Source organism: Monodelphis domestica, chromosome 8 (genome assembly GCF_027887165.1).
Source record: "Monodelphis domestica isolate mMonDom1 chromosome 8, mMonDom1.pri, whole genome shotgun sequence".
In the NCBI taxonomy this organism is placed as follows: domain Eukaryota; kingdom Metazoa; phylum Chordata; class Mammalia; order Didelphimorphia; family Didelphidae; genus Monodelphis; species Monodelphis domestica.
The window spans coordinates 194543830-194566853 of NC_077234.1; the positions used below are offsets into that span (position 1 = coordinate 194543830).

The window sequence follows — 23024 nt, forward strand, 5'->3', positions numbered from 1 at the left end:
TTCACTGAGAGTAAGGTTTAAGTATTACATATTAGCACTCTCTCCCTCTTCTTCATATAAGAGTATTCTTTCCCTCTCCTTCCCATTTGTATCTTTGTGTGATAAAAATCTTTCTATTTATCGTTTTTCTTCAAGTATCTCTTGGTACCATCTTCGATTCCCCTCTCCCTTTTTTTGCATATCATCTTTTACCACTTATTACCCCCATCTCTTCCTTTGAATGATGGTTCTAATTACTATAATAGTGAATATAATTTTTGAGTTACAAATAACATTTTCCCTTAATATTAAAAAATAATTTGATCTTATTTAAGTCCTTAAAGAAAGTTTGAATTAAAAAAAACCTTTTTCTCCTTTTCCCTCTCTTTCTTATTTACCTTTTCAGGTTTCTCTTGATCTTTGTGTTTGGATATCAAACTTTCCACTTATTTCTGGTCTTTTCTTTACAAATACTTGGAAATCTTCTATTTTGTTGAATACCCATACTTTCCCCTTGAAGTATATAGTCAGTTTTGATGGATAGGTGATTCTTGGTTGAAGATCCAATTCTCTTGCCTTTCTGAATATCATATCCCAAGCCTTGCAGTCCTTTAGTGTGGAAGCTTTCAGATCTTATGTAATCCTGATTGGTGCTTCTTGATATCTGAATTATCTCTTTCTGGCTTCTTGCCAAAATTTTTTCCTTGGCTTAAAAGCTCTTGAATTTGGCAATTACATTCCTAGGGGTTGTCTTTTGAGGATTTAGTGTAGAGGGCATTCTATGAACTCTTTCATTGTGTATTTTGCCCCCTTGTTCAAGAACATCAGGGCTGTTTTCTTGGATAATTTCTTGTAGTATGATGTCAAAATTTCTGTTTATTTCTGGGTTTTTAGGTAGACCAGTGATTCTCAAATTGTATCTTCAGGATTAGTTTTCCTAATTGTCAGTGATATATTTTATGTTTTCTTCTATTTTGTCAGTCTTTTGACTTTGCTTTATTAATTCTTGCTGTTTTGCAGGATCATTAGCTTCCAATTGCCCAATTCTGGTCTTAAAAGACTGGTTTTCCTTTTTTGGTTTGTTCTATCCTGCTTTTCATGGCTTCCTACTGTTTCTCCAATTGGGAGTTCTTGTCCTTTACATTTTTATTTTCTTTTTGAACTATTTCCCACTTTTCTTGCCAGAAGGCTTCCATCTTTTTGATAAGCTCCAGTTTAAATTCTTCAAGAGCCTGTGAACAATTTCCATTTTTGGAAGGTTTTGGTGCATTTATTTGTATTTTCTCTTCTATTTCCTCTGTAGCCTGGGTTTTTCCTCCATTAAAAATTATCCAGTGTCAACCCCTTCTTCTTGTTTTTCTTGGTGTTGGGAAGTTGTTCCTGGGCACTGTTTGCCATCACTATGGTATTTTTCCCTTCCCTTCCCAGTCAGAAATATGAGTGAGATAGGCAGTCTCTCTATGTATGGAGCTAAGGAGCAAGGATTTTGCCTGAGGCAAGTTCTTGAATCTCTTTAGCTTCTACTGTTTTCTTTCCTTCTCTGTGCTATCTCCCCTAGGGTGCCCATGGTCTGTGCTCTTCAGCCTGCTGGGGTTTCAGGTCTATCTGCTCTCAGGGGTAGGTCTTTGGTGGTCTTAATCAGCTGTGTAGGACCTAGAGATGCCCCTTGCTCACTTAGTGATTCTAGAATGTGCTGGCTCTGACTATGGCTTCATAGGTGGGATGGGGTAGGGTAGGTCAGCTTGCATTTTAGTGGAAGTCTTTTCACCCCCTTATAGTATGGAAATGGCCAAATCCCACATACCTTCAATGCTGCACCATAATGTAGGTTCCCTTTGTTCATATGAATTTGGTTTTTTTGGTCTTTAGAGGTAGTCTATATCAGTAGGTGCTGAGGAGAGGAAGAATCTTGCATCTAGACTGCCACCATTTTTACTCAAAGTTCGCCTAGGTATTTCAAAAGAAAATTTTATGTAGTAGCTTCTAGTTTTCTCCTTATCCTAATGGCTATCATCTAAATCTGATCCAGTTTGCCAATGCCTTTTTTATAATAGTGTTCTTTTTTTTTTGGTCCTATTCTTGGTAGAGTTTTTTTTTTTTTTGAGACCAATTGATACATTTTGCATTTACTTTGGTTATATTATATTTAATTAAATTTAGATGATAATTTTATCCAATCTAGACCTTCTGGAGTTCTGTTTATTTTCTGTCCTACCTTCTTGATGTCCTCTGCACATCTGGTAAATCCAATTATACATCTAATCCAAGCAATTAATCAACAAGTATTTTTAAGTGCCCACAATGTACTGGATATTGTGCTAAGCACTAGGAACACAAAGAAAGATGAAAAGTATACAAATAATCTTGCTCCCCAAAAGATTCATTATTAATGGAGAAGAAAGCATGTAAATTAATTGGTACATAAATGAAAAGAGTAAAGGAGGAAAGAGAATAAACATTAATTACCTTTTGTGTTCCAAGTAATATATGCACTGGTCTAAAATTAAGAATACTGGAGTTCAAATGTGACCTTTGATACTAGCTATGTCACCCTGGGTTTAATTTTTTTTCCTTAGTTTTCTCAAAAGTAAAATGGAAACAATAACAGCACCTCACTGGCAGAATTATTGGGAATCTCAAATGAAAAAAAATATTTACAAAAATTTTTAAGGACAAAAATGCTAATCAGAGAAAATGTTATATTTGATCCTGAAATGACAGGGAGCTATTAGAGTTTCCTGAGCATCACTTTCACTTTGTAGCATCAGCTCACCTCTGACTGATCAAATTTCCCAAGTTGAATATCTGACTGATCAAATTTCTTTTGTTGAATATCTCTTGAGTATTTCACACACCCAATAACACTCTCTTTCTTATTCTAAGATTACATTTCAAAGAGAACCTATTTACTTATTTTACCTGAAACCCACTGTTTAATTATTACATAAGAATATTGATCATTATTAGACATAATAATAATAATGTATATAATTTGAACATCAATAACAATGCATTTATGTAGGCAATCACATTCAAGGGTATCAGGACATTTGCTTTTGCTATTCAAATTGTAGTAGAGGACTATATCTAGCATGTTAATAAAGTGTTAATTAATAGTGTTTTTTCTGATAAGATATGGAACATTCTTCATTTTTCCCCCATTTTGGATTTTGTTTTATTTTTTCTTAATGTCTCTTAGAATCTCTAGCTTCTTTTTACCAAATTGTAATTTTTAAGGTATTATTTTCTTAAGTGATCTTATGTACTTCTCTCCCTCCCACCCTGCAATTTGACCAATTCCATTTTTAAGGAGTTATTTTTTTTTATCAGTGAATGACCAATTTGTTTAAATTTTCCCCTTAGAGTGCCATTTTGTATTTCTTTAACATTTAGTTATTTTTAAATATATTGCTCTATTCAGCAATTTTTGTTCTTTAACCAAGATGTTATTTTTCCCATAATTTTCTTACATCATTCTCATTTATTTCCCTATTTTCCTCTATCACTCTAATTTAATGTTTTAAATTGAAATTTTTTTGGGGGGTGTTTCTAGGAATTCTTGCTGGATTTGTGTCCATTCACCCCTTCGTCCCAACCACTTGAAACTTTGCTTATAGGATTTTTCAAATTTTTTCTTCTTAATTTGTGTTTTGTTTCCTTGTAACTTCAAATGCTATTTATTGACCATGGGCAGCTAGGTAGCACAGTAGATGGTGTTCTGGGTCTAGAGTTGGGTTGACCTGGGTTCAAATCTGACTTCAGACAGTTAAGTATGTGACTCTGGTCAAGTCACTTAACCCTAACTGCTAGCCCTTACCATTTTAAAGATAAGTTTTATTAAAATGCTATTCCTCTCAGATTCCCTGCTCCTTTGTGAAAGGGATCATTTCTGCCCTGAAACTGAGATCCAGAAATAGGTATCGACAATGGAGTTTCCAAAGAGCATTATGTCCTTCAACTACTGCTATCACAGTGGTCACTTATAATCTCTTTCTGACAAGTTGCTCAATCTTCTCACAGTTTCTTAACTTAGAGTTCTCAAACTGTAGTTTCTGCCCTCCACTTACTGAGTCCCACAGCTGATGTTAAAACCACATGCATTTTAGGCTAGCACACATCTCTCCTTCTGACATCTTAGGTTGTCTTGGGCAGGAAAAATGTCTCAACTTGACTTTTTGTACAACCTGCCCACCCCCACCTACTACTCCAGGTCCTGAACCTGGGCACAAGCCAACATCAAGGTCCCAAGACTCTGCCTAAGCCATCAGCAGAGTACCCCATGCCCCCCTCTTAAAGCTCCCAAAGTGTTACACAAGGCAGTCCGTAGTGCCTGTTCTATTCCAACCTAAGAGATGACCCAGGGATGCAGCCAAGATGTATGCCTTGTCGCAGTAAAAGCTAAAGTACTCTGAGAATCCTGTCAGTCTTTAAAAAGGACCTCAAAAGAATTTGGAAGAGGGATAGAGTGAAAGGAGAGGGAAATGGCAGGATCAAAATGGGAAAATGAGATGGAGGGGAATAAAAAGATGGTAATCATAACTGTGAATGTGAATAGTGTAATATTTATTGGGAAAGGAAATAGGATTGGAAAAATGGGGAAGTTTGTATGAGGGTAAGGAGGAGTTAAGGGGAGAGAGGGTATATTGCTTGGTGAGGCAAGGGAGGGAGATGCCCCCTGCTGAGAGGAAACAGCAGGGGTCCAATGAGGTCTGTTTGTCTTTGAATGACTGAACTGAAGTTCAACTCCCTCTATGATCAGAAAAGATAGTCCACTTATCTGACTGTGAATTCAAATAACATAAAGTTTAATAACCCGTTGGGATTAGAGTTTTTTCTCAGCTTCAGAGTATAGGGCCAGGCCCTAGAGGCTGGCGGAGAGTTTGTCCCACTCCCGTCTACTCTCTTGTTCTAATTCAGAATCTTAGCAGTACACAGAAAGCAAACAAGAACAAATCTGACCTTCAGAGGCCTGTGTCTTCTGGCTGAACCAAGAAGAGCATGCCACTCCAGATTGGGCTGACCATGCTCCTCTCTCCTCCAATCCTGGAAGCCAGTCCCACCCCAGAGGAAGGAAGTGCGATTCACAAGACCCCACTGCCACTCCTGGCAGGAAGGAAGTGCTAATCACAAGACCCCACTGCCACTCCCAGTTGGCCCTCCCCCACACAAACTGTTAGTCTAGTTTCCTTTCCACAATTGTCCCCTTTTTTTGTTGTGACCTTCCCAAGGTCACATATTTATATTATAGTTACCAATTTACTATACCTACTCTAAGGATTCTTTGCAGAAAAGTAAGGGTAAGGGTAATTTTGGGGTTTTACATTAAATTCACTACAAAAATGTCGAACAAAACTATTACAAGAAATTGAATCTTAGTGCTAATACTACTTATTCTAAGTTAAGTAAAACTAATATCTTATTTACAGAAATTATTTACATATAATACAATACACATTGTTCCACATCATGATATCAGTCAAATAGAAATATCTATTGATCTTTCTATTTGCCTAAGACATTATGGAACTAACTATATACATATTTACATTTTGCATAAATAACAATTTCAGACACTTGTTTGTATAAACAAGGTTTCACAATATGTCAGTTTGTGATTTTGTGTTTTGTGTCTAATAGTGTTGTGTTGAATTAATACTTATCAAGTTTCTTCAGATTTCCACTTCTCATGTTGACTTATGGATCTCTTCTTTCTTCCATGTTATGTAGTGATGCATGCTATTTCCCTAATATGTGAAATTACTATTGTTTTATTATTTCAACACACTCAGTCTTACATATAAGTCTCGTTTTTGATCCGTCCTCTTCTTATATAAACAAATTTACAAAGTTCAAAGTCTTAGCTGTCTATTTCAGCTTTTCCTCTTTGTTTCTTGTCTCTAGCATCTTTTCTTGATGCTTTTCCTCTGGGCTGGTTTAAAATCTTTTCCTCTGGGATGTTTTTACTCTGGGTTGCTTTTCCTCTGGGTTGCTTTTCCTCTGGGATGCTTTTCCTCTGGGTTGCTTTTCCTCTGGGCTGGGAAGTTGTCTCAAACATTATGTGTCACTATTATTTCTTTGTGGTGTGCTTTTTATGTTAATCAATATTTGTTTTCATTTCTCAACCCTATCTGTTGTCTAATTATCTTTGATGTCTGTTACAGTGGTATTGAGCTTTTCTGGTTTCACATGGGAAAAGTGAAACCATGAGTCTTTCCCTGCAACTTTTATAGCTGTTGGGGTAGTAAGCAATACTTCATGTGGTCCAGTCCATTTTATGTCTGTAGCCAATTTTCTATTGAAATTTTTTAAGTATACCATGTCTCCTGGTTTGATGTTGTGCAAATTGTAATGCAGGGGTACTGTTTGTGGTATCAAACCCATTTCATGTAATTCTGCTATTCTTGTCTGTAAGCTTGTATATATTTTGTTAATTGACAATCTCCACCTATCATGACAATGTAAGTTGGTTTACAAGTCCTTCCTTGCCAAATTGCGTGTCCATATAGCATCTCAAATGGAGAGATATGCAAATCTCCACTGGGTCGTGTTCTAACATGGAACAGAACTAATGGCAGAATGTTTGTCCATTTTTGGTGTGTTTCTGTACAAAATTTTCCTATCAATGTTTTAATGTCTTTATTTAATCTTTCCACTTGCCCTGAACTTTGGGGATTATATGGTGTGTGGTATGTTGCTTGTATTCCTAGATTTTTTATAAATTTCATTTAATATTGACTGAGTAAAGTGACTTCCACGGTCTGAGTCCAATTTTGAGGGAATCCCAAATCTAGGTATGATTTCTTTTAATAGGATTTTGACCACAAATGCTCCCAGACTCAGGAGTTTCAGACTAACAATAGACCTTAAAGTACTTTATGGTCCCAGTTAGGTGGGGCTCTTGAACTAATTCCTTTGTGGCCATTGTAAAGTCAATCAACCATACTCCCCTGTCCCCAGTTTCTGAAGAGTTATAGAAATTCTGCAAATTCTATGGTGCTTCAGAGCTATCATCTCATGTGGTGATACTCCCAGGCATACTGCTTGCCAGAGTGTCATGGCCTTCGGTTCTGTATGGTTTGGGGTGAATTACTCTGTGTGGAGGCATAAATATTGAACACTATCCTTCTCCTGATTAAGGACTTGGTTTTTCTAACTATTTAATAGTCCTGTGTTTTTCCCCCAAATTAACACATGATTCATGATTTCCCTACCTCCCTGCTTCCCTCCCTCCTCCTGGAATTGACAAGCAATTCCACTGGATTATACATGTATCATTGCTTAATACCCATTTTAACATTATTCATATTTGTAATAGAGTGATCTTTTAACATCAAAACTCTAAACATATACATATTGAACTATATGACAGATCATATGTTTTTCTTCTGAATTTCTACTCCCACAGATCTTTCTCTGGATGTGGATACTGGTCTTTCTCATAAGTACATCAGAATTGTCCTGGATTATTGCACTGCTGCTATTAGAAAAGTTCTTTACATTCGATTGTGCCACAGTATATCAGTCTCTGTGTGCAATGTTCTCCTGGTTCTGTTCCTTTCACTCTGCATCAATTCTTAGAGGTTGTTCTAGTTCACATGGAATTCTTCATGTTCATTATTCATTTCAGCACAGTAATATTCCATTACCAACAGATACCACAATTTGTTCAGCCATTTCCCAATTGATGCACACCATCTTATTTTACAATTTTTTTTTGCCACCACAAAGAGCACAGCTATAAATATTTTGTATAAGTCTTTTTCCTTATTATCTCTTTGGGGTATAAACCAAACAATGGTATGGCTGGGTACATGAAACACATTTGATACAGGGAGGCACACACAGAGTTAAGACAAAGAGATGGAGCAAAATCAATTGTGCTTCACTCAAAATAAAAAAATAGAGCAGGAGTAACAATTATGATATCAGACAAAGCTGAGGCAATAATAGCAATTAATTAAAAGAGATAAGGAAGGAAAATATACCTTGATAAAAGGTACTAGAGCCAACAAAGTAATATCAATAATTTAATTAATAAGAATAACAATGAGGAAACAACATATCACAATTTATGAGAGACAGCTAAATCCGTACTTGGGGGAAAATTTATATATCTGAAAGTTTACTTCAATAAAATAGAGAAAAAGTAGATTATTGAACTGGACACACACCTAAAAAACTAGAAAAGAACAAATGAAAAATCCTCAATTAAAAACTAAATTGGAAATCCTAAAAATCAAAGGAGAAAATAAAATTGAAAGTAAGAAAACTATTGAGCTAATAAATAAAAGTAGGGGCTGATTTTATTGAAAAAAAACCAATAACATAAAATAGGTCAAGCAATTTAAATTTGATTAAGAAAATGAAAAAAGAAAATCAAATTAACAGTATCAAAAATGAAAATGGTGAATTCAGCTTCAATAAATAGGAAACTAAAGTAATTATTAGGGGATATTTTTGCCCAATTATATGACAGTCTGAGAATCTTCTTCAAATAAATGAATATTTTCAAAAATATAAATTGCCTAGATTAACAAAAGAGGGAATAGAATACTTAAATAATTCTGTCTCATAAAAAGAAATTGGCAAGGTCATCAACGAACTCCCTAAGAAAAAAAAAATCTTGAGCAGATGGATTCACAAGTGAATTCTATCAAACATTTAAAGGACAATTAATTCCAGTACTACATAAACTATTTAGTAAAATAGGCAAAGAAGGAATCCTACCAAATTCATTTTATGATACAACTATGGTGCTAATAATAAGCCAGGAAGAGCAAAAACAGAGACGTTAGCTGTCATACCTTTGGAGAAGGGAAGAATTTATAACCAGACAAGAGATAGAGAACATTATAAAATGTAAAATTAATAATTTTGACAGTATTAAATTGAAAAGTTTTTGGACAAAAACAAATGTAACCACGGTTATAAGGAAAACAATGCACTGGGAAAAATTTTTATAACAAATTTCTCTAATAATGGTCTACATCTCAAATCTACAGAGAACTAAGTTAAATTTAAAAGAATACAATCCATTTCCCATTTGACAAATGACCAAAGGATGTGAACAAACAATTTTCAGATGAAGTCATCAATAATCATATTAAAAATGTCCTAAATCAATCTTCATTAGAGAAAGGGAAATTAAAACAATGCTGAGGTACTACCTTATACCTATCAGATTGGATAATATGACAAAAAAGAAAGTAATAAATGTTGGAGAGAAGATGACAGAATTGAGACATGAATGAACTGTTTATAGAATTGTAAACTGATATAATTATTCTGGAGGACAATTTGGAACTATTCCCAAAGGCATATAAAATAGTGCATACTCTTTGATACAGTAATACCACTCCTAGGTCTGTATCCCAAAGTTATCAAATAAAGGGGAAAGGACCTTTTTGTACAAAAAATATTCATAGAAGCCCTTTTGTGGTGGTAAAGATTCAGAAATTAAAGGGATGTCCATCAATTGGAGAATGGATGAAAAAGTTGTGGTATATGATGGTGATAGAATACTATTGTACTGTAAGAAATGATGGACAAGATGACTTCAGAAAGAGCTAGAAATACATACCTGAACTGATGCAGAGTGAAATAAACAGAACCAGAAGGGCATTATGCATAGTAACAGCAATATTATTAAATGGACAACTGTGAAAGATTTAGTTACTCTCAGTAATACAATAATCCAGGACAGAATGCTATCCAACTACCGAGAAAGAATTGATGGAGTGAAGATCAAAACATGTTATTTTTCACATTAGTTTTTTGTTAGTTTTATTTTGGGGTTTTGGTTTTATATGATTATTCTCAAAAATGAACAGTGTGGAAATATTTTGCATGATAATGCATGCATAACCCAGAACAAATTGCTGACTATCTCTGGGAAGGAGGAGGGAAGGGTGGGAAAGAGACTCTTTGGATCATAGAACTTCAGAAAACATATGTGGAAAATTATTACATGTAATTGGTATAAATAAAATATCTTTACAAAAATAAAATGTCCCTGCAACAAGAAAAATAAAAGAAATTGTAATATAGGTATGAATTTTGTTAGACTCAGCTCCAATATTACATGTCTAAACTTTGATCCGACAAAATTTCTAAATAGAATTAATTCTTACACAAGAACAAAAAATGAGCTTCATAGGTATGGAGTTAGAAGAACATTTCTAATTTAACTTCTCAAACAAGACAATAATCTTGTCTACAACATCTCTGATGAGTAGTCTGCTTCATAGGAACAAATTTATATCTGGAAAAGATGTTAAGGGTCATTTAATCCAATATTAGTTTTTCAGATGATAAAATGAGGCTTTGAGTATATCTGGTGATAAGGAATTCACCCTCACATTAAATACTCTTTTGACTTTGAATACTTCCAGTGGCAGGAAACTAAACTCATCTCCTAAGCAGACAATCTCCTCAAATGTTGGGTAGCTATAATTTTTACAAAGCTCCACTATTGATTGAAGTAAACTTTGTCCTCTTTTAGATTTTTTCTTAGGCGCAGTTAAAAGAGTGCTCATTTCCAAACAAACTTTTGAAACTAAAAACACATCTTTTACCAAATAAAATCCCATGCACATTGCATTAAGAAGAGCAACAGTACAAAAGGAAACTATACCTTTGCTAACTGAAATAACAGACTGAATAGAAATAGTATGATTATTCAGACTGAAAGGACACTCTTCAAAGTGAGATTTCAGTAGTAATAATAGCAGTCCTTCATATTTTATGCTACAGCAGTGCACATGTCAACAATTGTATCATATGCCTTGGTCTGGATTCCTTTCTATTACTTTTTATTGATAATGTTTAATAATTGGAGACATTTGGGAAAAGGAACGAAGTAACTGGTGTTTACAACAAAACAGGAACAATTAAGAAGGATGACGGTTTCAAACTTTACATTGGTCTGTGCCCATCAGGAGAGGCACAAATCAATCATTAAAAAATTAAACAATTTTAGGTCTTGGGTTAAGTTCTGTGAACTGTTTAATGTCATAATTGCCTGCTGCCACAGTCATCAAACTGAATGAACTTCTAAGTTAAAATGTCATAAACTCTCAGCGTAAAGATTTATACAACACAGGTATCTGACCTACCGCTATGCCTGCCTGTGGCAGGATGTGTTTGTTATGTCTTATTCAACTTGTGGGGAAAAAAAATAAATGAGGAAATGTGCATGTTCTGGAAATGATCAAAACATCAAGAACTGATTCTGATATCTGTATGGTGTGCTCAGTATCTGTGATAAACAAATCCATTTCATATAAAAAATAATTTAGATTCAAATTCCTCCCCTGGATCAGTTGTGTGTTTAGTATAACGAATGAAAATGGTTAATGTCATGTTTCTCCACTGTGTATTTTGCCAGGTTTTTGAGTGGAATGTTTCATAGCTAAAGTAAATTATTTTCTGGAGGTTGGCAATTATTTTGTGAGTCTCACTTACATGTGCATCCTAAAAAAATCACAACAAAATTAATGTGTGTGTTTATTGGGAATATATGAAAACAGGCACATACAGCATATTTTGTACTTGGAAACCTTTTGATGCTTTTACTATTGCTTTAGAATCTAGGACTATTTCTTAAAAGGATGATTTATATCACAGATATCAGTCATATTTTTTAAAGAAAAAAGAAAAAATGAATTAAAGGTACTTACATTGTGGGATGGAGGAGTACTATTACTACCCTATAGAATAAATCATATTTATGAAACTTTCAAATTATTATGGGACAAAAGTCTCTTAAGGAATATTGGAGGTTTTAAGAAGTTCTTTAACATACTTAACTACCAGAGACTGGGAAAAGTGGCACTCTTTTAACTGGCTTGTCCACAACTGACTTTACTTGCAATGTTTACCTTCCTCATATATCATCTGACAGCTAGGTTTTGACTCTCTCACTCTTGCTGGCTTTGACAAAAGGGTATGACTACTTTGTCCCTCCTTTTCCAATCTGCTTTATTTAACTTAAATCTCAAAGAATTTGGTTCTTAAAAAATTTAGGCTTGTCTTATTTTCATGAGCTCATGCTTTTTTTTCTTCTTCATCAGAATATTCAGTGTTTTTCCCTGAAGCCTATTTCCCCCTGAATATAGTGAGCTTTTACCTAATCTCCCAAAATTGTTATGTGCCTATATGACTTACAATCAAGAATGATGACAAAGGTTCTTATAAATTCCATACTGCAATAAGATTAAGAATTATCTTATTTCGTAACATGGAATGTAGCATTTCATTGAACATCATTATTCCCTCCCCCCTTTCTTTTTGCTTTTTCAAAAGTCTATGGGAATTGTTAGTGTGTCAAAGTGCTACATACCCCACAATAACGCTAGTGAGAAAAACACAGGCATATGATGAAAACCTTATTTTGCCAAAAGATCATCATGATAAAAACAATATTTCATCACAGAGAAAATGTCTTCCAGAAGGGACAAACTGAAGCCAAAGCCCCTGCCATTCCATACATTCTAGCTATTACACTTCCTCCCCTAGTGACAGCTGTCATGTGTGTCCCCAAAGACCCTCAAAAACCAGTGAGTCTCAAAAATAAAACTAATTTGGAACCTATCTACTTCCAGGATCAAAGCCATTTTCTGAAGGAATCGTAGGGAGACTTCATTTTCAGCCTTCAGTCCCGAATGAGAAACCACATCAGCTTAAGGATGCAAAACTAATTTATCTTTTCCCTTGTTTTACAGAGATGTAATGTGGTCTAATGGGAGTGGGGAATCAGAGTATGGAGGCAAATGGTGTGACTTCAAAACTTAGCTTTGCTAGTTATTACCTCTGAGACCTTGGGCAAGTCATGTTAAGTCCTTGGTCTTCATCCCTTTGCAACAGGAAAATGAGGGGGTGAGACTGGATTATTTCTTAAGGATCTTTTGATCTCTAAATTCCATGATATATTGAATTTACTCTATGGGTTGGGTTGTTATTACTACAATTTATTCCCTGGAGGTTAATTAGGCAAAATTTTGAATTATATGTAATTTAGTAAATTACTACTGTATTGTTTTAGAATGATGAGGATTTATGTACATAGTTTCTGAGTTATTTCCAGAGTGATTTTATATAGAAAGTAATATTTTAATTTCTATAGATTTCCTTTTTATGCTTTTTCAGGAGAAATTGGAAAGAGGCAATAGTTCATTCTCTTAAGCAACTGAAAAGAAGACAATTATGGTGAGATGCATATGAGACTAATGAGTAAGATTTCTTTATTTTTCTAAAATAATGTAGAAAAAGCTATCAAAGAATTTAAATATAGTTTACTCACCTGAGAGAAAACAGCTCAGTAAATTTTAAATGTGAATGAAATTCATAATTTCTAATCTTAGCAATGCCATTTTTTCTCCATTTAACTATCTTAAAGTTCATTTTGGACAAATAATTGCTAATATTGGTTGGATTCATGGGAACCTTTAACCATTAAAATTGGGTGTGATTTGAAATGAATAATATTAATTTATAGATATACTACAAAGATCAATAAACACATTTTTGTGAAAAAATTAATTTTACAAATATAAACAAACTTGATTAAACAATGATTGTAAGGAATTAGGGATATGACTTTAAGGATTAGACAAAACTCCTTATCTCTTTGCTGTGAATATAATAGGATGGAGTTCAATAATGCAAAGGTCTCTGAATATTAGAAACCAGAGTAATTCCTATCACTGTATCCTATATGTTTCTTGTAATAACAATTTCTTTCACCTTAAACATTATTTTATTTGGTCATTTCCAAACATTATTCATTGGAAACAAAGATCATTTTCTTTTCCTCCACCCCCCCACCCCGCTTCCTACCACCTCTCCCATAGCCGACACACGATTCCACTGGGTATCACATGTGTTCTTCCTTCGAACCCATTTCCTTGTTGTAGGTATTTGCATTAGGGTGTTCATTTAGAGTCTCTCCTCAGTTGTATCCCCTTCCCCCCTTTAGTCAAGCAGTTGCTTTTCCTTGGTGTTTTTACTCCCATAGTTTATCCTCTGCTTGTGGATAGTGTTTTTTAGATCCCTGCAGATTGTTCAGGGACATTGAATTGACACTAATGGAGAAGTCCATCACCTTCGATTGTACTACAGTGTATCAGTCTCTGTGTATATTTTCCTGGTTCTGCTCCTTTCGCTCTGCATCACTTCTTGGAGGTTGTTCCAGTCTCCATGGAATTCCTCTACTTTATTATTCCTTTTAGCACAATAGTATTCCATCACCAACATAGTTACATTGGTTTTCTTTGTACAAAATTTTTTTTAATTTGATGTATTCCATATTATTTATTTTTCATTTTGTGACTCTTTCTAAGTCTTGCTTGGTTTTAAAGCCTCTTTCTTCCCAAAGGTCTGACATGTATACTATTCTGTGTTCGCCTAAATTTCTTATAGTTTCCTTCTTTATGTTCAAGTCATTCACCCATTTTGAATTTATCTTGGTGTAGGGTAGGAGGTGTGAATCTAAACCTAATCTTTCCCACACTGTCCTCCAATTTTCCTAGCAGTTTTTATGAAATAGTGGATTTTTATCCCCAAAGCTGGGATCTTTGGGTTTGTCATATACTATCTTGCTGAGGTCACTTACCATGGGTTTATTCCACTGATCCTCCTTTCTGTCTCTTAGCCAGTACCAAATTGTTTTGATGACCGCTGCTTTATAATATAGTCTGACATCTGGGACTGTAAGGCCACCTTCCTTCGCATTTTCTTTCATTATTTCCCTGGATATCCTTGATCCTTTGTTCTTCCAAATAAACTTTGTTATGTTTTTTTCTAGATCAGTAAAAAATTTTTTTTTGAAGTTCTATGGGTATGACACTAATTAGATAGATGAGTTTGGGTAGGATGGTCATTGTTATTATATTGCTCTTCCTACCCATGAGCAGTTAATGTTTTTTCCAATTGTTCAAGTCTAGTTTTAGTTGTGTGGAGAGTGTTTTGAAGTTGTGTTCATAAAGTTCCTGTGTTTGTCTCGGGAGATAGATTCCTAGGTATTTTATTTTGTCTAAGGTAATTTTGAATGGGATTTCTCTTTCTAGTTCTTGCTGCTGAGCTGTGTTGGAAATATATAGAAATGCTGATGACTTATGTGGGTTTATTTTGTATCCTGCAACTTTGCTAAAGTTGTTGATTATATCGATTAGCTTTTTGGTTGAATCACTAGGATTCTTTAAGTAGACCATCATGTCATCTGCAAAGAGTGATAACTTGGTCTCCTCATTGCCAATTTTAATGCCTTCAATTTCTTTTTCTTCTCTAATTCCTACTGCTAGTGTTTCTAGTACAATGTCAAATAATAGAGGTGATACTGGGCATCCTTATTTCACTCCTGATCTTAATGGGAATGGATTTAGTTTATCCCCATTGCAGATGATATTAGTTGATGGTTTAATATATATACTGTTTATTATTTTTAGGAACGACCCTTCTATTCCTATGCTTTCTAGTGTTTTTCATAGGAATGGGTGTTGCATTTTATCAAAGGCTTTTTCTGCGTCTATTGAGATAATCATGTGATTCTTGTTGGTTTGCTTGTTGATGTGGTCAATTATGTGGATGCTTTTCCTAATATTGAACCAGCCCTGCATCCCTGGTATAAATCCTACTTGATCATGGTGAATGACTCTTCTGATCACTTGCTGGAGTCTTTTTGCTAGTATCCTATTTAAGATTTTTGCATCTATATTCATTAGGGAGATTGGTCAATAATTTTATTTCTCTGCTTTTGACCTGCCTGGCTTTGGAATTAGTACCATGTTTGTGTCATAATAGGAATTTGGTAGAACTCCCTCTTTGCTTATTATGTCAAATAGTTTGTACAATATTGGGGTTAGTTGTTCTTTGAATGTTTGATAGAATTCACTGGTGAATCCATCAGGCCCTGGGGATTTTTTCTTAGGAAGTAGTTCTTTGATGGCCTTTTGGATTTCTGTTTCTGATATGGGATTATTTACGAAATCTATTTCTTCTTCTGTTAGTCTAGGCAATTTATAATTTTCTAGATATTCATCCATATCACCTAGGTTGGTATATTTATTGCCATATAGTTGGGCAAAGTAGTTTTTAATGATTGCCTTAATTTCCTCTTCATTGGAGGTGATGTCCCCCTTTTCATCTTTGATGCTGTTAATTTGCCTTTCTTCTTTCCTTTTTTTAAATTAGATTGACCAGTACTTTGTCTATTTTGTCTGTTTTTTCAAAGTACCATCTTCTAGTCTTGTTTATTACCTCAATAGTTCTGTCACTTTTGATTTTTATTAATTTCTCCCTAAATTTTTAGGATCTCTAGTTTGGTTTTCTTCTGGGGGTTTTTAATTTGTTTGTTCTCAAGTTTTTTCATTTGCATTTCCAATTCATTGATCTCTGCCCTCCCTAATTTGTTAATATATGCACTCATGGATATGAATTTTCCTCTAAGTACTGCTTTGGCTGCATCCCATAAGGTTTGAAAGGATGTCTCACCATTGTCATTTTCCTCAATGAAATTATTAATTGTTTCTATGATTTCTTCTCTAACTGATTTTGGAGTATCACATTATTTAATTTCTAATTAATTTTTGATTTGGCTCTCCATGTACCCTTTCTTATCAATATTTTTATTGCTTTATGATATGAAATGGTTGCATTTATTACTTCTGCTTTTCTTCATTTGAGTGCCATGTTTCTGTGACCTAGTGCATGAACTATTTTTTTGTGAATGTGCCATGTGGTGCTGAGAAGGTGTATTCCTTTTTGTCTCTATTTATTTTTCTCCATATGTCTATTAACTCTAATTTTTCTAAGATTTCATTCACCTCTTTACCTTTTTCTTATTCATTTTTTGGTTTGATTCATCTAAATTTGATAGTGGTTGGTTCAAATCTCCCACTAATATGGTTTTACTATCTATTTCCTCCTTCAATTCTCCTAGTTTCTCCATTAAAAATTTGGATGCTATACCATTTGGTGCATACATGTTGATTAGTGATATTTCCTCATTGTCTATACTCCCTTTTAACAGAATATATTTACTTTCCCTATCCCTTTTCATCAGGTTTATTTTTGCTTTGGCTTTGTCAGATATCATGATTGTAACTCCTGTCTTCATTCTATCAGTTGAGGCCCAAAAGGTCTTACTCCATCCTTTAATTCTAACCTTGTGAGTATCAACCCGTCTCATATGTGTTTCAACAAATTGTAGGGTTTGGGGTTCTAATCCAATCTGCTATTTGTCTACATTTTATGGGTGAGTTCATCTGATTCACGTCAATGTTATGATTGTCAGTTGTGGATTCTCTGGCATTTTGATATCTTCCCCTAATTCTGACCTTTCTTCTTTAGCTATATCCTTTTGAACCAGTGATTTACTTTAGGTCAGTCCCCCTAGTCCCCTCCCTTTATATGCTTCCCTTTCTAGCCCCTCCCTGTTTATGCTCCCTTCCCCTGCCCCCTCTCCTTCCCTCCCTTTTTATACTCTCATCCCTCCCCCTCCTTGATTTTCCTTTCTTTCTTACCCTGTTGGATAAGATAGAATTCAGGATCCCACTGGATCTAGATGTTCTTCCCTCTCAGGTTTGATTTCACTGAGAGTAAGGTTTAAGTAATTCTACTTCACACTTTCTTCCTCTCCTTCTCATATGAGAGTTCTTCCCCTCCCCTTCCCATGTGTATCTTTGTATGGGAAAGATTATTCTATTTAGTCCCCCTCCCTATTTCTTGAAGTAAATGTTAGTATTATCGATGATCCCCCCCTTTTTCTTTCTTTGCCCCCCTTTCACCAAATCTTCTTGATGCCCCAATCTCTCCCTATGAATGATTCTTCTAACTACTCTTATGATGTATACCATTTTTGAGAGTTACACAATACATTTTCCCCACATATTAATATATATAATTTGATATAAATGTAGTCCTTATAGAAGAGAGTTTGACTTAAAGAAAAAGATAAGATTCATCTCCTTTTCCCTTTCTTTCATATATACCTTTTCATGTTTCTCTTGTTTTCTGTCATTGGATGTCAAATTTTCCACTAAGTTCTGGTCTTTTCTTAGCAAATGTTTGGAAATCTTCTATTTTGTTGAATGCCCATACTTTCCCCTGGAAGTATATAGTCAGTTTTGCTGGGTAGTTGATTCTTGGTTGGAGACCCAGTTCTCTTGCCTTTCTAAATATCATGTTCCATGCTTTGCGGTCTCTTAGTGTGTTAGTCGCTAAGTCCTGTGTGATCCTTATGGGAACCCCCCTATATCTGAAACTCCTCTTCTTGTAGGATTTTCTCCTTTTCTTGGAACCTCTTCAATTTGGCGATTATATTCCTGGGGGTTGTCTTTTGGGGATTTAGTATAGAGGGTGTTCTATGAACCCTTTCTATTTCTATTTTGCCCCTTGCTCCAGAACATGTGGGCAATTTTCTTCTATAATCTCCTGTAGAATAGCATCTAGGTTTTTGTTTATCTCTGGTTTTTCAGGGAGACCAATAATTCTGAGGTTGTCTCTTCTTCCTCTGTTTTTCAAGTTTGTGTCCTTTTCAGTGAGATATTTCATGTTTTCTTCTAATTCATTGATTTTTTGGCTTTGCTTTATTGATTTTTGCTGTTTTGTAATCTCGCTTTCTTCCATTTGCTTAATTCTGGTCGTTAGGGACTGGTTTTGCTTTTCAGCTTTGTCTGCCCTTCTATTAGATGCTTCCAGCTATTTCTCAAATTGTGAAGTCTTGTCTATCAGACTGCTGATCTCTTTCTTCTATTTTTCTTTGCAAAAGGTTTCCATCTTTTGGGTAAGCTCCAGCTTGAGATCTTCCAGAGCTTGTGGATAGTTTCCATTTTGGGAGGCATGTTCTGATTTTGTTTGAAAGTCATCCTCATTCTCTTCTTTTCCTTGGGTACTCCCTCCATAAAAGTTTTCAATAGTCACTTTTTCCCCCCTTTCTTTTTGGAGGCTTGATTTTGGGACATGTGAGCCATCCCTTTGGTGGTTATATTCCACTTTCTTTTTTTGGTCTGGGGTCTGGGTGATATGGGCGGGTTTTCTGTGAATTTAAGTTTCCTCAGACTAGTTCTTCCCAGCCTTGGATGTTTCTTAGAGTGCAGGGCCCCTGTGTTCAGCTCAACCACCAAGGCGATCAGTGCAGCCCACCCAGGTGTTCAGCTCCTCCCAGGTGCTCAGTGCAACTGCCCCTGAGTTCAGTTCCACAGCCCCCTGTGCTCAGCACAGAATTCTCCCGTGAAACCTCCCTGAGAGGTCGTTTTCTTGCAGTCTTTAGATCACAAGGACCCTGGTGTGCCCCCCCCCCAGACAGAGACACTCCTCACTCACTCACTGTCCCAGTGAGTGCTCTGATAGCTTACTGTGATTTGGTGGTGGTGGGGGGAGGAGGGGCGGCTCAGTTCACATTTTTGTGCGAGCTTTTCCTCCTCCTTATAGTGTGGAAATGTTCAAACCCCACATACCTTCATTTCTGTGGGGTACTGGAGAGTCCCTCTGTTCTTCCAAAGGTGATTTTTATGCTCTTTTGAGGTAGTCTATTTCGTTTGGTGCTGGGGAGGGGAAGCGAGTCGTGTCTAGATTGCAGCCATGTTTACCCTGTAATAACAATTTTATAGGATACTTTAAGATTCCTTCAGCAACTGGTTGGCCCTAAGTCCCTGGAGACTACAAAAGTGTTTCATTGATAGAATACTTACTGAGGACATCTGATCACCATCACCCATTAAGTTTTTCTTTTAATGCCTTTAATTTCTTCTCCTTTCTCCCTTTTTCTATTTATGCCATTATAACTTATATCCCCAAATCCTTTTCTGTTAATCCCATCAAAACCACTTATCTCCATATACATAATTTGATACGAGGGACAATTTATAATTACTCTTACCCCCAAATGCTATACATACATGTGCCTGCATGGTATGTGTGGCACATACATTAGAAATGTATTCACTTAAGTTGTGTAGAAGTAGCTAAGGAAATAAGAATACACTTAAAATCTTCATTGGCTAATATCTTGAAAGAGATTATGTGACCTCTTATGGAGGAAAAGAATGAGATTCGTCAGGATTAAGAAGATACTGAAAGGGGAAGTAGTAAGGTGTCAAATGTCATATTCTTTAAAGACTTTTGCCACGCAATTTTTTTTCTCCTATATATTTGTAGCTATCTTGTATCTTCCATTTTACATCTTTAAATCTACTTTCTCTCACTTCCATGTTCTCTTCCATATTCATTTCCCCTTCTGTATCCTTTTTTTTCTTTTTAAAAGCTTTTCTACTTTAATCCTTTTAAGTTCTCATATTTTCTCACTTTCCACTTTGTAGGGTATCTTTTTACTAAAACCTGGACTTACCTCGGTCCCTTGGTAGGTTTTGTGAAACAAATAAATCCAATTTGCACTTCTGACTCCAGGACCCTTAAGGTACATCAAGGCTATTTGGAATGGGTAGATACGTTAAGAAATGAATATAATATACTGGCTTCCCTTGCAGGCAATCAAGGGATTCCAATGTCCAGTGGTGCTTGCGATTTGCATGTCCATTGGCAGCCACCATAGCCGCTGCTCCTGCTTCCTCTGGACATCAAGCTGCATGCAAAGAAGCTAGGATTCAGCCCTAGATGGTGCCTGGGTGGGTTTGGAGGGCGTGGAAGAGATGGTGAATGGGTGGGCTGAGGAGGGTTTGGCTGGGGCAGAAAAGGTTTTGGAGGATGAGGTCCTGGGTGCTTTGGAGATCGAGGGGCTGAGGAGGTGGATGAGGAGGGTTCCATTTACCTGGTGGTTAGGGAAGGAGAAAAGGTTACTGTGTACCCTCATTGGCACGAGAGTTTTTCTTTGTCCCAGAAAGGAAGATGCTCTTGTCACAAAGAACAAGGTACTGGGAGCCTATGGAGAGAACAGAATCACTGTAGAGGATGATGAGGCAAAGCTGGAGTACTGTACCGCCGCCGTCCAGGGTGGAGTGGGTCAGATTCACATTAGACCTGGAGCCAAATTGCTCTACTTGGGAGCAGCTTCAGGCTCCACCTTCTCACATATCTCTGACATTGTGGGCCCTGAAGGCCTAGTCCATACTACTGGAGTTTTCCCAGCCATTTAGCTGAGACCTTATCAATGTGGCCAAGAAGAGGACAAACATCATTCCTGTCATTGAGGATGTACAAAACCCCCACAAATTCTGAATGCTCTTTGGGATGGTGTGTGTGATTTTTGCTGCCAGACCAATCCTGAATTGTGGCTCTCAATGCTCACAACTTCTTGCACAATGGTGGACATTTTGTAATATCCATCAAGGTCAACTGCATAGATTCCACAGCCTCTTCTGAAGCTGTGTTTGCCTCTAAAGTGAAGAAAATGCAGAAGGAAAACATGAAGTCCTAGGAACAGCTTTTCGTAGGGCCTGCCTCTCCAGTTCCCTGCCCCAGGCTGATTTTCTACTCTAGCTCTTTTGTCAGATCTTTGTATTTTCTATTAAAAGACGCGACCCCTCCACCCACCCCAGAAAAAAAAAAGAAATGAATACACTTTTTATTCCTATGCTCAAAGTAGAACCATGAGTCAGAAAGGCTAGAATGGCCAAAACCCGGTAATCCCAATTCTAGAGCTTATAGACCTATTTTTTTCCCCTAGAAGCTGCTTAGAAATTGAATAGGAAGGCTGCCCAGTACCTTATGACCCTGAAGTTTTTTTTTTTTTAATTATTGGGCATGGTGAAGGGTTAGAAGGCAAACTGTCTCTTGATTCATAGAATTATGCATTGAATATGGAAGTTGAACATGGTGGATGGGAGTAAATTCTTAGCCAGGAAAGCTCATTAATTATTTCCATGAAATATGTTTTGCATGATAATACATATACAACCCAGACTAAATTGTTTACCATCTCTGGTGTTATGATTATATTTGATCTTGATATTGATTATGGCCAGTTGATTGTCAGTTGGTCTTGATCAGGTGGTCTAGATTCCACTAAAGCTGTTAGGGTGTAGCTGGTGCTGGTGGTAGATGAAATTGGCAGAAGACAGATTACTCCAAAATCTATTTATTAATAACTATGAGAAGTATGAAGGGTAGGACAAGGAAATAGGAATTGATTAGGAGATATATTACCCTAAAACTAAGATGTCTAACTGAAACCCAAACCCTTCTGTTCCTCTGGGGACTTCTTCATGCCTGATGAAAATCAGGCTTAACTTGATTCCCTTATTATCTAATAAATATAATGTATAAATTACTAAGCTAATCTACTTATAAATCTCCTTAAACTTCTTCACTTATATATTAGATATTCACAGATTGAAGGTAACTGCCCAGCCTCAGAGATTCAAAACCTGACAGGTTTCACAGATGCTACTCTCTGCTGCCCCTTGTGGTGTTTCAGGTAACAGCCTCCGCCACTCTATTTCAATTGAATTACTCTCAAAATCTCAGATATAAAGATGTTTTCCAAAGCTATCTACCACCAAAACCTTCAAAGATTTATCAGAGTCAACTCCCTAGACATCTACTCCTAGCGAGGAAGCTCCAAAGAGTCATCCATTCTCCAATGGTCATTTCCTAGGGGTTTCTGGAAATTCGTCTTAAGGAATCCCCTGAATATTCTTCTCTCTCTTAAGGTAAACTTTAAAACTTTTTTCCTAAGCTGGAAACCTTTCTTTTAAGCAGAACCTATTCTTTAATTAATCTAATTAACTAATTAATTCTTACATTGGAAGGGGAAGGGAAAGGAGGAGGGAGACAGTTTGGATCACATAACTTCAGAAAACTCATGTGAAAAACTGTGATGTGCAAAAATAAAATAAAATATCTTTATAAAACTTATTCCATTGTACCATCAGTGATAAATTTTATACAATAAAATGTCATCCTTCTTGTTACTTAATGTCATCTTCATCATCTCCAACAATAATCTATGAAGTTCCTGCAGTTTGCCAGGTGCTAGAAATAAAAAGTGGGGTCCCTGCCTTCAAGGATTTCATATTTTAATGAGGGAAATATTTACATAACTATATACATAAAAGACATCTACAGAGTAAATAAGGGATAATTTCTACTTT

General features: G+C 35.9%; 1 pseudogene; it reads left to right on the forward strand.

Moving 5' to 3' along the window:
* Window positions 1–20624: 20624 nt before the first annotated feature.
* On the forward strand, window positions 20625–21457 carry LOC100617329 (rRNA 2'-O-methyltransferase fibrillarin-like; annotated as a pseudogene).
* Window positions 21458–23024: the final 1567 nt, after the last annotated feature.